The following is a 17,255-nucleotide window of genomic DNA, read 5'->3' as shown; positions in this document are numbered from 1 at the left end:
GTCCGGCCCCCAAAAGAAAGTTACTGTAAAGACCATCTGGTGGTTAAAAAATGTCATTCAGACCCTGAAGAGGATGAATTAGTCACTGAATATCAGTAATTGTTCCTTTTATAAGATCATGCCAAGTGGTACCAGCTCTGCCTTTGCAGTGCTTAAACTTTAGGGCTTTTCACAGAGCATAAAGATGTGCCTCTTGGATGAATAATGTGTGTCTGACATGAATTTTTCATAAAACATTGGAATGCTTGGTTGCATTAGCTCTAAAAATGACACGACGGCTCCCTGGGCTGATTGAGAAATTCTAAATCTCTGTAAATAGAAAGTTTTTTCATCTCGAAATGTTACCACACCTCTCTTCACTCTCAGGTACAATGCAGACTTCAAGTTTCTTGTTTAGGTTGCTTTTGGGATTAGGACTGAACTCCAGACTAATCCCAAACTAGCTTTTCCCACTTTCATGAGGTGAATTTGAAAACCAGGCTTCTAACGGAAAACTGAACATATTTTTTATTTTATATTGTGGAAATCAAACATCTAAGAGAAGTGACAATATCCAAAACAATTTGCACTTAACACATGCATATGGACAGTACAAATATACAGTAATGCTAAATCTATTAAAGTAGACACTTTTAGCTACCGGAAAAATCAGCTCAGTGCTTTGCAGATCGGCTTTTTTGTTTATTCAGCATTATCAAATGACTGGCATGGGAACATTGCATGCGTATTTTAACATCCAGCGTGTTATCTTCTTGGAACAGTAACAGAACTGTAATTCTCTTCTCTATGGTTTACCTCATAAATCCCTCCATAAACTGCAGTTGGTTCAAAATACAGCTGCTCGTATCACCTGTTCTTAAACAGCTCCATTGGCATGTGTATGTATTAGGGGTGCAACGATACTGGTATCGATATTGAACCATTCATACAGTGCTTTCGGTTCGGTACGCATATGTATCGAACAATACAAAATAAAATTTTAATTTATTTGATCAACTTTCCTTCTGACGATGCTGTCTGTTTTGAGCGCTCAGTGGATCTGCGCTCGACAGTGCAGCCTAGGCGGAGTAGTCGAACGCAGATTCACCGAGCGCAGGGCAAGCTAGCAAGACAGAAGTTAAGCTCTCCTTGCAACATGGCAAATTAAACGTAAAACAGTATGTTGGATGTGCCACGCAATGCTCAATTACATGGGTGGGAGCTAGTGTGTTAGCGCAGTTAGCTCGTTAAGGTGTTGGCCGCAGTAGCTCATTAACGGAGATTTGCCGTGTTGTGGCGTTAACCTCATTTCAACGAGATTTACGCTGACAGCACTAGTGGGAACACAACAAATATGACTGCACATTTACACCGACATCATCCTAGTGCAAAGACAAGTAGAAGCAGACAAAAACAACAAGCATGCATGCTACAAACTTTACCCGAGTCATTTAGACAGCCGTTAGCACATGATTCTCCTTATGGGGACCTGATATGTTTAATATGCTGCTGAGAATAAAGCCCAGAAGAAGCGGATAGTATAGCTTTTATTTTGAAAAGAGCCATTTCTCTGTAATAAACTCTCTTTTCCAAAGATGAATGATTCCTCAATCAGATACAGGGATCGCAAAATCGCCTGCCTGATGTCCTGGAGCTAGCGATTTTTTCCAGTCGGGCTACCAAAATCTATCTCTGCCCTGCCCGTCGGGCTATCGTAGGAAGGAAAAATATATGTCAATGCTTTTGCATTCTTTCGGAAATGTAGCTGGGTAATTATGTCATTGGCATCGATGAGCCACTGCCTATATGTGACATATTGAAATCGCGTTTGAATTTGCGCTTGTTTTTTTGCTTTCACTTTGCAATCGTGCGAACTGTGTATAGAGAGCGACAGCACTGATTGGTGAGTGATGATAATTTGCGCACCAATTCCTCTGACATAGTCTTATCAATCGTTAGCTTACTAGTATGCAAACATGACAAGTGAAATCTCCCGCAGCAAGCTTAAACATGTGAGAGGTTGATCGCGCAGAGAATCGCTGAGCGTTATGTGAGTGCGTGTGTAAAAGCAGCAGGATATATATTGTAGCAGGTCAGGGCTGTTCGGGGTTCTGTTTGTACAGTTATGTTTTGTTTATGTTGCCATAGTGACGGGTGACGCCCTCTCGCTGCGACGGTGTGTCCTTCCGGGGTCAGAGGGCGCCCTGTGTGGTGTTGTTGTTGTTGTTGTTGTTGCTGTGCTGTTGCTGCGCTGAGCAGGGCCCTGTTTCAGGAAGCCGGTTTAGTGGAAAAACTGAGTAAGTATACCCTGAGTTAACGAAAACTCTGGGTTTTCGGTTTCACAAAGCGAGTTCAGATGAAGCCTCAGTGAGTCACTATGACGACACACTCCGTGAAGCTAACCTGCCCCCTAGCAGGTTTACTACAACTAACCCTGACTGTCTCCGCCCCTTTGTCGGAAACCTGACAGTAGGAAGTGTCGGACATGGCGTGCCACTTCCTTGAAGAGCCAGTAGATCGTGAAGCCCAAATTCTCCGCAGAGCTCTCCGCCGGGAGAGAGTGATCAGAGCGCGTTTGGACATTTTATCATTTCCTGATGATTTTCTGTGCGAACGTTACCGTTTCTCAGCACAATCTATAATTTATTTGGATAACATCCTCAGGCCATATATTACGCATGTGACACATCGCGGACATGCTCTCAGTTCATTGCATATTATTTGTATTGCACTTCGGTTTCTTGCAAACGGGAGCTTTCTGTATAATATTGGTGACGCTGAGCACGTTTCCAAGGCTACCGTCTGTCGGGCAGTCAGGAATGTTACAGTTGCACTGAAACGTCTCCTGTACTCGTCTGTGGTGTTCCCCGGTCATAGACCCACAAGATTTATCAAAGAGGGATGCCACAAAATTGCAGGTATCAGGATGAACGAAACTTAATTTATGATGTGGTGATACTTGGACTACTACTTAAATTGCACATTTATTTTCAGGGTTCCCAGGCGTGATTGGCTGTACAGATGGCACTCACATTCCAATCATTGCTCCTTCAGTAAATGAAGGAGACTATGTGAACAGGAAGTCTTTCCACAGCATTAATGTACAGGTACATAGTTCCCTGTAGCATGTCAAACTAACAAATTATTTCATCATAGTAATGGATGCTAATTTGTGTTCTCTGCACTGTGAAGATCATATGTGATGCTGCCAACATTATCACAAATGTGGAAGCCAAGTGGCCAGGCTCTGTCCATGACTCACAAATATTCCGTGAATGTACACTGAGCACAAAATTTGGACATGGTGAGTTGAGAATACTTTAAAATATATAAAGACCAATTGCTTCAGGGACATTTGAACTGAAGTGTACCCTTCTGTCTTAGGAGAGTTCACTGGCTACTTGCTTGGTGATAGGGGGTATCCATGTTTACCCTATTTGCTTACCCCTTACTCTGACCCTGAACCGGGCCCACAGCAGCGATATAATCTGGCTAATTGCAGGACATAAGCCAGAATTGAAATGACTATCGGAATGCTTAAGGCCCGGTTCCAGTGCCTGCAAAGACTCAGGGTCACCCCAGAAAGGGCATGTGACATTATTGTGGCATGTGTGATTCTTCACAACATTGCCACAATTAGAGGAGAACACTGTCCTTCTGAACCAGACATCAGCAGTGATCCAAACCATGAACATCCTGACCCTCCCACGGACATACAAGATGGAAGCGCAGTCAGAGACACCATATGTCACAATCATTTCCTTTGACCCATCACCTCAACATGTTGAAAGAAGAATAAACAGATTTTTTGTTCAACTGGCTTTATTGGTCACCTGTGTTTCCTGTACACAAAGTATTAAAAGATGTAAACCTCATAAAGTGTCTCTGTTGCTTCCTCCTCTGTAACAGCTGTCAATGTTTCTTCATTATTTTCCTGTAGTAAAGAAATAGACAACATTGCTGTTCTACTGTAAACTCATATAATCTGTGGAGTATTACTCACAACTGCATGTTGGTCTGGCTCAACAGGAGGCTGCACCAGATGCAGTACACCATCACCATCAACTGATAGAATATGAGGTTTATACAGGTCACTTATAAATTACAAGGGACCAAATGGCAATTAACAAACATACCAATCACCTTACACTTCATTGTCATTATGCTCTCAAAGACAACCAAGACTGAGGGAAGGCAAAATCAGTCGGAAAATAACTTCACTACAAAATAATTCATTATGGTAAAGAGTTTATCAAATGAATGAGCAGCACTGCAAAGGTGACTGTGAAGAAAGGATGTATGCACATCATGTATTATTTTGAATTTACCCCTTATGTAGGCACTTGTGTCTTGCGGGGTTATTGCCTCAGAGGATGTCCCCGCAGAGATGCCTTCGGCCACAGGGCGCCCAATGTTTTGGCTGAGGGCCAACTGCTCAGCCTCTGTGAGTGGTGGTGGTGGTGGAGGACCCCCACCTGTTTTTCGGGCCTCCGCTTTTTTTCTGTTGGCTATGACGGGTCACATTTGAGCATACAGAGTAAGCAAATATGTACTTGTAATGTGCTCAGATAATTTCAATAAGTGCTTACAGAAAGAAAATTAATGTAGCCTCTAACTGCAATTGATTTACATGGGACAAACAGACCAAGCACTATGGCTCATAATACAATTACACCTTACCTGTTTGGACTATATTTTTATATTTCATTTTTACTTGCTGCCAGGCACGTTTGGGGCCTGTTGGGTTGCACCTGCGCTCACATCACATCACAAAATAAAATGTATAAAATAACAAATAAAATAACATATGATAAAATAACGTGTTATATGGGTGGAAATCCCTCGATCAATGTTTAAATTAACACTCACGCATTGACTCTGTCGGCTATGTTTTGCCATGCATGCTTTTGCAGCTGTGGCTGTGTTACTTTTTTCCGCAAAATTTGCATGTTATCGGCATATGCTGCCATCAGAATTTCGGCCTCAAGCGCTGTGAAATACATTGACCGCGCCTTCTTTCCCTCCGTCTCCATGGTGACTCGCTTAATCTGTGCTCCGCTTATCAGGGCTTTATGTATCCTCGTCCGCGCGCTTCACTTGGGGTTAAAGCAACTCCGCGTTGACTGAACTAATTGTTATCAGCCTTTCTGAAACGGAATATTCCGAGTTGGACAGTTCGGGGTTACTCAACCGTGAGTGCCGTTTTTCACTCTGAGTTTTCCAAACCGGCTTCCTGAAACAGGGCCCAGTTAGCTAGCGGCAGTGTTCTTCTGCAGATGTCAATAAACGGCTGTGCTCCCTGGCTAGCTCACGGGAAGCAAGACCAAACGATACCTCCGTCTCCTCTTTGTCTGAGCTCGCCACAATATTTTAGTTCTGCTGAGCCAAATAAGACAGGTCAGGGTGAAGAAGTGACAGCCAAAGAAAAGCTTACCACAAAACGGAAAAGTTATTACAAATCAGACTATAAGGCAAAAAGAAAGTGCAGCTTTATGGTTTCATGGACAAAAGAATTTCTGTGGCTGCAATATGACAAGCGAAATAACCAGGGCTGCACATAAGTGGTCCGCAGGTGCGCATTCGCTGTCAAAATAAAAAACACGCACAAGATAAGAAGTTGCAACGCGTGTTTGCATACATAAGATTTTCAGAAGGAGGACAGACATTTGTTTAGAACTCTTAAAGATGTCGAAGAAGCAAGCTCCTTTAAGCAATTACTGTGATGTTCCTCCACCTCCAAAGAAATGTCAGAAGGAGTCCGAACCACAAAAGAAGCACGTATTCTCGGAAAAGTAGTTGCAGGAGGTGAGCAGGCTTCAAACAAATGATGAACGCACAGAGATGTGGTGCGGAATGTGCCGTGAAAATTTAATAAATGACAAATTAAAAAGGCATGAACTTTTTTTTTTGTATCGAAAAAATATCAAACCGTGACACCAAAGTATCGAACCGAACCGTGAATTTTGTGTATTGTTGCACCCCTAGTGTGTGTATATATATATATATATATATATATATATATATATATATATATATATATATATATATATATATGCGATAATATGATGCTACTGATGCCTAAACAGTGCAGCTACTTTACCTTCTCTACATGCCCTAACCTTTTATGTATAGTAATTAGGAAGTCTGACAACATAATATTCAGTGCTGTGAGCATGAAACTGCCCACACAAAAATAGATGGTGTATGCACAATTTGAGAGCTTAACGAGTAATGGGACCTCTGAATATCATCAAAGAAGCAGCTAAGCAAAGAAGTATGCTGCATTAACAGAGCACAGAGTTCTTACTGTCTTTGTCTGCTGGCCTCATTCTTGGTTTTCAGAAGTGGACTAAAACATATTGCTAAAAAAACGCATACAAAACCTCTGAAACCAAAAGAGAGTACTGATACAAAGACCTAAACAAGGATTGAATGTTGAGTTTGTGATAAGAAATAAATGCCCCTTTCTCTTTGCTATGCTGGATACTCTCCTCCTGTTAGTCACATGGAGCTTTTAAACCACACTAATGATGAAAGGCCAACCACTGAAATCAGCCTCCGTATCGGGCTTCAAAGCAGAGGGAAGAAACTGTGGGATGATGCCAGGAACCTAAGGTCAGCAGCCTCATTTAAAAAATGGTGTTATGGATAAATTTCGCTTTCTGTATAATTATGTGCAACACAATTGCACCCCCCGCCCCCCCGATGAATTCATGAATTTATTTCGTAGTGGGGCAAATAATTAATTAAAGACAAGCAGAATTAATGATATAACCCAGTTACTTTGTCTTTAAATTAATGATTTGACACTCTTAGAAACATGCTTATTTTCTTTTGTGCAGAGAGTTAGAAAAAAAGCTCAGTTTCATTCTCATAACTATGCAAAAATATCAAAGAACTAGCTATTAGCTGACCTGATGGTTGATATAAATCGTAGGGTTGGGGATGTGAAGGTTTTCTGGCTTTTGAAGAGGGCATAGTATCGCTTTCATGCTCTCCCTTTGTTCACCTGCATCATGAAATGGTTCCTTAGACCCATGGGTTAAAATAGGATTGAGCAGGTGGGGGAACACTAAGATAAGGGGCAGCGGTGCAGGGTAAGGAAAAGGATTACCCAGAAATAACTCACATGATGATTTGTTTTGTGAGCTCAGTAGATTTTTCTTTGTGTACAGACTGTGATCAGTTGACTTGTGGTACTTCTACGATATTCACTGCTCTTTGTGGATTTTGTCATGGTCCCCGTGCATCTCTCCTCTGCCGGGGTGGTGTTCATTACAGGCTCCCGCCCTTGGCCCATGCACCTGTGCTCACCGTCACACCTGCAGTTGATCCCAGCGGATTGAAACACTATTTATGATGGCGGACCTGTGTCATTCTTCGCTGGACCGTTGAGCCATTAGCGTCAGTCTCTCTGAAATCTGCAAATCGGAATCTGCGAGTTTTGTGATTGTTTCTAACTGGTCTTTTTCTGTGTGTGTGTGTGTATACTGTGAATAAACGCACTGTCTCCTTTGCCAAGGATTTCTGGTCTGCGCCTGAGTCCGTTTCAAACCCCGTGACAGATTTAGCCAATTGAATTCAACAAGATATAGGACTCATTTCCAACCCCTGGATACTATAAAGCTAGTATAAAAGGTAGAATTCAGTGAGTGACTCTAATCAGCATAATCACCTCTAATATAAAGGTGATTAAATGGTTGTTTGTTACCCGTAACCTATAACCAAGTAATCAGTTAGCTGTAACCAGTCCAACATCATCCCTAACTGTAGACTTTATCAAAATACTAAACTGCCTGTTTGTTTGTTTTTTAGGCAATATTTGAATAACACAAAATTAATATATTTCAATTTATTTTGCAAGATATTTCACAAAAATATAATTCAGCAAAAACATAATTTGTGGATTCAATGTCTTATTTAACAATTCTAAATTAAATAAGGACATTAGTCCACTTTAACCTAGGGCTGAACGATTATGGAAAATAATCTAATTGCGATTTTTTGCCCCAATATTGCGATTGCGATGCGATATGCAATTATTTTTTAAGGTATTTGTCTTCTGTATTATTAAACAAAGACAAGCAATACATCATATAGTATGGCCAATACTATATTACATTAATTTTAAACTGTTCTTTCCTGGAAGACAGACCTCTGTTATGATGACATGAGGTGATGCATGAATTGATGACTGACATTTTTATTTAACTTCTTCAATCACAACAGTATATTTGAACATACACAATAGTTTATTTTTAGCTTACAAACATCTGAGCATAAAGTGCTGACAAGGAACCCTGGTGTAAACATTAAAATGAAAGTCAGTACAATGTGCAGATTGCAGAAATATACATAAAAAAAATCAGTGGCTTTACCACACTCAGTTTTTCGACATCTGTGAACTACTAGACAGTCATTCAATTAAAAAATAATATTAAATAAATAAAACTAATAAATAAAAAATACACACATCTTACTGATCTCTGCAGTCAGTAACATTACACATAAAGTGCAAACATAATAGCAATTGTATAAACACACACACAAACACGCCTTTAAAGTTTAAAGGCGTGAAATTGGACGGTCTAGCCTTCTGAATCAGAAGGCTAGTTCTGATTAGCGTCACCGCTGTCTCGGTGGAGTTTAATAAACTCGGCCGTCTGCTTCTTGCTATCTAAAATATAACCAGACACTGGTGTAAATTCTCGACTGTCTCATACTTCTGTTTAATAAGTTTTCTGTTTGACGTTTAGTCAGCTGTGTGAAAACCAAGGAGGAACCCACCCGGGGGATTAATAAAGTTTTATTTTATCTAATCTAATAACTTTAATCTCAGCCAAACCGATTTACTCACGAACAAACAAAACACTGAAAAAAGCCCAACAATAACATTTTTAGGTTGTCTAAGTGACGTATATATTACGTTTAACCCGAGCAGCGAAACTCCGCGGTGATCTGAAAATGATGTGCCGGGAGTTGTGCCGTTCTCGGCCGCATCAGTAACCCTCGAGCTCCCGGCTAGCTGTCGAGCTGGTGGGTAGCAGACGCCTCTGAAAACGTCGAAGCACTTTTGCAAATATGGGATATCTTGATAAACCGAGCAGATATTTGATGTTTACACAACTACTTTCTCGCCTGAAAATATGTTAAAAGTTTATTTTGTGACCCAGAAAGATTAGTATGAGTAATTTTAAAACTTAGTAGCGGCCGCCATTGCTGGAAACTGGAGTTTGGCTGGGCCGCGCTATGAATTCTGGGATATGGTAGTAATTTGGACAGCCTTCGGCGCGTCGCTGTGACGTAATCGGTCTACAAATGCGGCCTCAGGAGGATGCAGCCCATGAATTGTATAATATAATCGCAGTATAATCGCAGCCTTTGCGGTTAGAAAATTGCACTTGATCATGTCGCGATATTATCGCAAATGCGATATATCGTTCAGCCCTACTTTAACCCCTGCTTGACGTGGCCTCTTGGCTTCAGCTGCAATATTTTTCGCGCATCATCTCATTACTGATATATAGTTAAGGATCAGAGGTCCTGTCTCCCAGCTTCTCTTCAGTGTGTGGTGATCCTTAAAATCTTACCAAGGACAGTTATCAGTAAGAGCTCCATGTCTTCCAGTTCTGAAATATAACCAACATCTGGAAATTCTTCAGACTGATTCCCTGAAAACATTCCCTAAATGCTTGAAGACACATTCCCTGTTGGAGTATTCCTCTCAATGGCTCCTCTGTCTGTAAAAACAAGATAAAACATTTTAATTAGTGCTCCCAAAATTATTTTTTGAAGTTCTTTCTTTTCCATAAACTTGCTAAAATCTGTGGCTGTTTCTTTGTACATATGTACCAGGATGTATATAAAAGTATGACTGTATACAAAAGATGGAGAAAGCAACATAACGTCACCATTTGGTTTGTGATGTCAGTTCTGAGCGTTGCCATCTGGATATGAGTGAGGGTTGAGTTTGCTGGGAAACTAAAAGACATTGGAATTGGTAGTGACATGTCAGTCACAAGCAGACACACATGCTCTACTCGAACCTCCATTTTTACCCTTCTGGGAACAATAATTTTCAAAATAAACACCATGCTGTATGCAGTAAGACTCGAAACGTGATCGAAAGGATGAATTCATCAGGAAAGTGTTTAATGAGGTCACAGATTAAGAGTGCTTAAGGGTCATTTTCCCATGGCCTTCACCATACTGCAGCTCTGTCTGTAACCGCAGGAGTTACTCCCTGGTCTCTGGAAAGAATGCAAGACTAAAAACACAGCTAGCCTGGCTCGGTCCAGTGGTGACAAAATATGTGTGCTGATACCTCTCATTTCACACTATTGCTTGTGTGCAACAATTAGGGACTTTATCTGGGCTTCATGGGCAGTCGCTGATTGAGGAAGTAACCGAACCTTGGTGAAAGAGACCAGCTCTTAACAATCATTTAAAAAAAGAAAAACAAACCCAAGATGTAAAATCTTAATTAATGGTCACTGCAGTTGAACCTGAGACAGAACCATTGTAGTTGTTTCTCTGTTCCTGGTCCCATCCCTAATGACAAACTAAGCCTCATCTGAGGGCCGCAATCATCTCACTGAATGACAAAGTGGTGACTTTAAGCAAGAAAGTGAACTATTTCTTTAAGAAAGAACAAATTGCACCATAAAGCATAGAAAGATTTATTTACTCATTTTTTTATGTTGAAATAATGAAGATTCATTTACTACACCTCATAAAACATTCTTATGAAGTGAGCCAGAATGCTAAATTGTACTTGAACACTGAGCCCCACACTACAGGCACCAGCAAAAGATGATGCAACATGACGCTAAACTATGTAGAAGCCGTAAACAACTCAACTCCACCAAGCTGTCCTAATTATTTCCACATGTTTTCAATGGAAGTATAATGTACACTCCTCAGGCTACTGTACTACTGTATATAGATTAGAAAGGACATGACACTTTCACATCCAAACAGAACATCCTGTCCTCCTTCCTGTGCCAAAAATGACACACACAGACACACATGTGGATCCATGCTGTGTCAACCAATATCCTGCCTGTTAACTTCTAAACTTTCTTTCTCTTCTGTTGTTCTTTTAATCAACCGCAAACTCATAAAGTGCATGGCCAGGCCATTCTGAAAATACCTAAGTGGAAAGTTCAAGGCAAGATTGATATTCCACTGATTACTGCGGATCAATAATTATACAGCAGAGCACAGCTAAAAATGACAGACCGTCCAAGAAAATCGATCAGTTTGAATATATCTGGAAACTTGTTTTTTTTACTGTGTGTGTGTGTGTGTGTGTGAGTGTGCGTCCAGTATCTGTGTGTACAGTTAAGTGTTAGTCATCTGTTTCTCTATTTTAGGCTTGCCTTTGTTTCTCCTTTGGTATGATGTGTGTGCGCGGGTTTGGGTTGCTGAAACGTGTGTGTGCATGTGTACGGGTATGTATCTGTGTTTCAAAATGAACTTTGTGACCTTTCCATAATGGCCCGGCTAAATAAAGATACAGCCTTCTTTCTCCACTCTGCATATCTGGCAACCTTGTGTGGAAGTCTCACAAAACCTGCACAAGTCATCTCTTTTATGGAGGTGTGGACTTTAAGATCATTTCATGAGTTTGTTCATGTATGTTTCAATTAAATGATTCAGTTATGATTCAGATTCTCATTAGAGTTTTGTCAAGGCTTCAATTTTTCTTCAAAGAAACATTCGGGATAGAATTATTACAGCGGAGTCTGATACTGCACATAGTAATAATGTGAAGCCTTTTCCTTGCCTCTCTTTATTTTTCATCTTTACCAACACCAGAAGGCACAAATAAGATGTCAGGGACTGCAACCATGAAAAACATGGAAAAACTGTGTTCACAGAAAAAGTCTTTTTTTTTTCTTTCTTTCTTTTTTTTTTTTTTGCAATGTGATACAACTGGACGCTGCACTGCACTTTTTGTTTTTTTATTTTCACATGCTTTTGAATATCTATAAGGAAACACCATAGGGGAAATCTGAATTATTCAAACTTGCACTGATGTTTGTTCACAGCATACATCATCTGATATCTAAACATCAAACTAGCTCAACAAAAAACACTGAATTAAAGATAGTGTTTATAGAATCATGCTACTAAAATCTGCCAAGCTTTATCTGCAGAAGCAATATATGTTTGTGTTTTAATATGTTGAGTTATTAGATTGAATGCTTTGTCTTTCATATGAAGGTATTTATTCAGATATTGAATCTCTGAAGGATTGTAGTATACTGTATACTGTACTACTGTACTAATAATGTATACTAAAACATCTATAATTGAGTTGATATACATTTATTAGTCCCACAAGGGGAAATTTCATAAGGCTGCCGACCTATTGCACGCAATGGCGGCGCCATCTTACCCTCCGACCATACATACATTACACAAAACATCACATCGGGAAGACAGGTCAGAGAGGTATAACAATGGAAAATGCACCACATGAGGAAAGATAAGGAGAAAAAAATAACTCCCCCCAGACTGAGCTCCAACAGGGAGATCAGTTTGAGAACAGAAAAAAACACCTCTGCACATAGCACATGAAAAAAACTCTTAATACACCAAAGAAACACATGACAAGCAACAGGGGTGGGTAAAGGGTGCAGCATCGGAAGGGAATAAGCGTCAAAGGCGTTTGGAAAGGGAGGGGGGAGTGAGTGTGTGCATATCAGTGTATATGTATGTGTGTGCGTGTCCAGAGTTCAGCTGAGACAGTGGCATATATCATATTAATATCCTACACACATAAATAAAAATAAATTATATAACGAGCTATAATACAACAACAACAACAATACTACTACTGCTACTAATAAATACATCTGTAACCCTCATTTCTTGTTTTGGGAGTGTTATTCAGTGTGTTGGTCTGTGCATTAATGGAAGTATCTTCTGTAATACAGAAACAGCAAAACAGAATAGAATTTAATCAAATTAGCTTTAACCTTATTCACACTTTGTTAGATTCCAGTACAGTTCTGATGTTTCAGATGAGTCCATGCTTTTTGATTCCTTTGGCTTGCCTTGAACTCTGCTTTGGTATTAAGGGCAAAGCTATTCGCTGCCTCAGTTCTTATCTCAAGGATAAGACTTTCTGTGTGTCTGTTGCTCAGTTTTTCTCATACCCTGCCCCTGTTTTTTGCAGGATCCCTCAGAGTTATCTGGTTCCACTTGGTAATATTAGTAGGAGATATAACACCTTCCATTTCTACGCTGATGATTTACAGCTATATCTTCTGCTAAAATCTCAGGATTCCCTACAGCTTCTGCTGTAATGTCTTAAATACTAAAGGTTAGATGACTTATCACTTCCTCAAGTCAAACAATGGAAAAATAATTTCTTTGGTCATCTATGATTCCTCCAAATCTTAAAGCCAATTTACCAGAAATGTATGTAATCTCAGTTATGGTCCTGGCAGGGTATTCTTTTTCCTTTTTTTCTGTCTCTCCTTCTTGAGCCCTTTCTCTTTACACCACAGGTGGAGTTGCTGGGCTGGGTCTATCTTGCCAGCTTGCCTCTGGGTAAAGTCTTTCTTTTTCTTTTCACACCTGTTCCATTTTTGTAATCAAGCTCCTGTTTTTGCAACGGTTCTCCGCTAGATTGTCCTTGTCATTATGGTGGCAATCAGGCCGTCCTTGCTACCTGCTAGTTTTTGCCTTTTGTGATTTAACCATGTATCCATCTCCATCCTAGTTCTTTGCTTGGAGCCCAACCACAAAATGCTTCAGTCTGTTTCTCCTATTTCCAGCCAAGGAAAGTGATTGCAGTGAGGACAAAGCATCCTCCACTGCAGACCTAGTAGTCCAACATTAGGGTGGTGTCATTAATTATAACATGCCTCATTTGCAGGTATCTAAAGAATTCCACATTGTGAAGGCCAAAACATTGCTGAAGCTGCTGAAAGGAAAGAAGGGTCCGACCTCTAAACAGATCACCCAAGTTAACCAGCCCCAAATTAGACCAGACCAAAAAAACCTGGTCCAGACATCCAGGCAAGAAGTAAGGGCCAATCATAACAGGAGCCAGCTAGGATATCAGATGGACCCAGCCCTCCAAAGCACGGATAGACATCCAGGCCTTGACAGAGCATAGAGTAATAGGATTGTTGGAGAGTTTTTTGACACTGATCTCTTTAACATATAACAAATTAAACAGGGGACATTTGGATTGCATCTGATCCCAGTCAATGATGCAGTAAGTGTAAGAAGAAGCAAGCGGCAGGGGATTCAATCAGATAGGGAAGCCAGGAAATCCTGCACCTGTCCAGGTGTGGAGAATCTCCTCCTCGAGCCATTGTGTGTCACCTGGACTGTCGCCGGAAAGAACATGGTGTACTGTATACCCCGCTCCCGTAAAAGCAGCTTCACTGCATCATAGGCCTTTGGCTTCTTCAGCACCGCCGTGGAGAAGTCATTGTCAATTGACACCATTGAGCCGTTAAGCCTAAGACCCCCATCTTCAGAGCTGAGTCGGTGCACCGCTTCCATGACTCTCTGTTTATCTCTGAAAGAGTGAAAATGAATGAGCAGCGTGCGGGGACGCTTGTTAGGGTTTGGTTTCGGAGCGAGTACACGATGAGCCCTCTCCAACTTTATGCGCCCAGCCTTGGTGGTCATCCTGAGAACGCAGATTCAGTGTCCTCCGGTAGGCCAAGAAGCCGGACGTTCAGTTGTCTGCTGTAATTTTGCACTGCATCCAATCTTTCCATGAGAGCGTTGACTTGATTTTCCAGCTTGGTAATCCGGCGCTCCTGAGCAGTATCAGCGTTCTCCACAGCTAGCACCCTAGCTTCCGCTTCGTCCCACCCTTTGTGTGCCGACTAGAGTTCAACCACGAGCTTAGAAACAGCCTTGGTCAGAGGACTAAGTTTCTTGTCAGTTACTTTAACAACATTAGCCATCATCAAGTTAAAGGCATTGGCGAAGGCTGGGTCCAATTCGACAGTAGGGTTGGAGTCAGAGCAGGTGCCATCTTGAGGGGCTTCGCCCGGTTCAGACGGAGTGTCTTTTCTTTCTCTGTTTGGTCGCTGCTTACCCACATTGTCAAAAGACTGTGGCCAAAAGTCTTTCAGGGACATAGCCCGCAATGTACATACCAGAACAGAAACAGGACGCCTTATAAAACATGGAGTATAAAGGAATTAAGGCTGAGTGGCACGGAGCTCCGAAAAAACAGTGCGTTCACCCCGCTGCCATCACATGACCCCTGCACTCTCTCTTCAGTAATGAAGTCCCACCTGCCAGCTGAGTACCTTCTTGTACAGTGTTAGGTTTGTATTGTTGATTGTCATTTATGCTTAGAAATATCTACTCATATATGCTTAGAGTGTTATAATCAATGTCATGTTGGTAGAGGTTTGATCCTTAATAGTCTGCAAAGACTTTGTGTGCATTCCAGAGTGCTCTGGCATTCACACCCACATCCTGGGAGCATGGGAGAGGTCGTACCTTCTCTTATTGTTTTGTGGTAGGATAAACATATCTATGTCTGTTTTAGGCTAAGTGCCTTTTGTTTAGATGAACTGCTGGACTTCCAGCAGTTTAGAGAAGTCATTTATGGGGTCTCACACACACACACACACACACACACACACACACACACACACACACACACACACACACACACACACACACACACACACACACACACACACACACACATAGACAAGGTATTCTTTATCTTTGTCGTGGTTTGTCGTGGTTCTCTCCCTCATATATGAGTAACACAAAGAACTTTGCCTACTCGGTGCTTAATGCTTTCTGCTGTGTAGCTGAATTGTCTTGAACGTTCCAGCGAATGGCTTTAAGCTACAAACCTACCAACCCTGTTCCGGAAACAAACGAGTAAGCCAGTGGAACCACATATTGTGTTCTGCATTCTTCATCAGCAATGTTCTGTCAAACTCACCACGGCAGTTGCTAACATCCTCTCTTTTCTCTGGCAGAGTTTTCAGTGCTGCCCTGTGAAGTATCCAGCCTCTTCCACCACTCACCAATTGGTCACAAAGACAAGGATACAAGTCTCTCAATAAACCTTTTAAAACTGCTGATTGTTGTTTGAGTCTGCTCTTTAAGTCCACATTGAGCCAAAACATGAGCATCTCACCTTGTCTTTAAAATCTAATCCAAAAGGCCTGGGTGTTATCTTTGGCTTGAAGCTTTGATTTGATTTCTTGTCAAAAAATAGCTACTAGCACGACCTGGAAACAGTCCATGCCTTTATTACTTCACGTATGTGTTACTGCAGCTTCCTTTATTTTGGTCTCTCCATGTCTCTCACTTAAGATTCTCATGAAGTTACTGAAGCTAACTTTTGGTCACTTTTTCAACAAGAGTAAAGAGTGTTGTTTCCATCCAATTATACAATGGTTAAAAGCAGATCCAGTTTGAATCATGTGCTTACTTTAACTCAGCCATGATGCAGCCGTTCTCACTGTTAGTTTTTTGTACTTAATAAGACTTATTTGATTTAGTAGTTAAATAAGAACAAAAAATGAAAACAGTGGTGCAGCTGTAACTCATGCCATTTTGTGTGTTAAAACAAAAAATGACAAACTGGCTTGTTTTTGCATTGACCCCCCCCCCCCCCTAAAAACTGTTAAGCTGTTACCATAACTGCTCAGGCTTATGGTTAACTTTACTATTTGGATTGTTTTCTTTGATGTTAGTGCAGCAGCAACATGTCGACTATCAGTTAGTTGGTTTAGTTTTTTTCTTCTCGTGATGAAAGCTGTTGATGTCAAGTTCACGGGTAACAGTCTAAATGTGACGAATCATGTGGTCTCTGATTAGTTCCTTCTTGTTTTATCTTGAGTTCTTGGTTTCCTCTGGCTCTGTGTCACTTTCTGTTTTTGTTAGTCAAACCGTTACGCGTCTTGTCATATGCGGGTCCTGTGCAGCACTTCCCATTAGCCAGACTGTATTTTTAAATCAAAATTTCTATTTTCTGTTTCAACAATATTTCGTTATTTTTTCTTCAGCCTTCCCCTCTCTTGCACACTCATGCATTGCTGGATTTTTCATATTAGGACCTAATTTTTTGCCGTGTTAACTACCTACTAAGGTACGTCCACTTTGTGCTTTGAATTTCCATCCAAACGCACAACGCATCAAAACAAGGCTGGAAATGCCTGTTTTACATCCCGGCTCTTTCCTTTAACAAAATCTTTGTAAAACGAAATTTTATGAGATGCGTAAGAGCACACACTCACACATACCCCCATCAAGTGGCACTC

General features: G+C 40.9%; 2 long non-coding RNA genes across 2 annotated transcripts; both read left to right on the top strand.

Annotated features, from left to right (window-relative positions):
• The first annotated feature begins 2,260 nt into the window (after window positions 1-2,260).
• On the top strand, window positions 2,261-4,235 carry LOC308404649. Its single transcript, XR_013973166.1, has 3 exons — window positions 2,261-2,897; window positions 2,974-3,086; window positions 3,172-4,235. It is a non-coding gene; the product is annotated as an uncharacterized lncRNA (long non-coding RNA).
• Window positions 4,236-5,023: 788 nt separating this feature from the next.
• Window positions 5,024-7,397, top strand: LOC308404905. Its single transcript, XR_013973236.1, has 3 exons — window positions 5,024-5,171; window positions 6,481-6,594; window positions 7,261-7,397. It is a non-coding gene; the product is annotated as an uncharacterized lncRNA (long non-coding RNA).
• The last annotated feature ends 9,858 nt before the right edge of the window (window positions 7,398-17,255 follow it).

This window comes from Rhamphochromis sp. 'chilingali' (assembly GCF_963969265.1).
Source record: "Rhamphochromis sp. 'chilingali' genome assembly, chromosome: 10".
NCBI classification, from domain to species: Eukaryota; Metazoa; Chordata; class Actinopteri; order Cichliformes; family Cichlidae; genus Rhamphochromis; species Rhamphochromis sp. 'chilingali'.
Note: the sequence above shows the minus strand (reverse complement) of the source record. Positions and strands in the feature narration are given on the sequence as shown.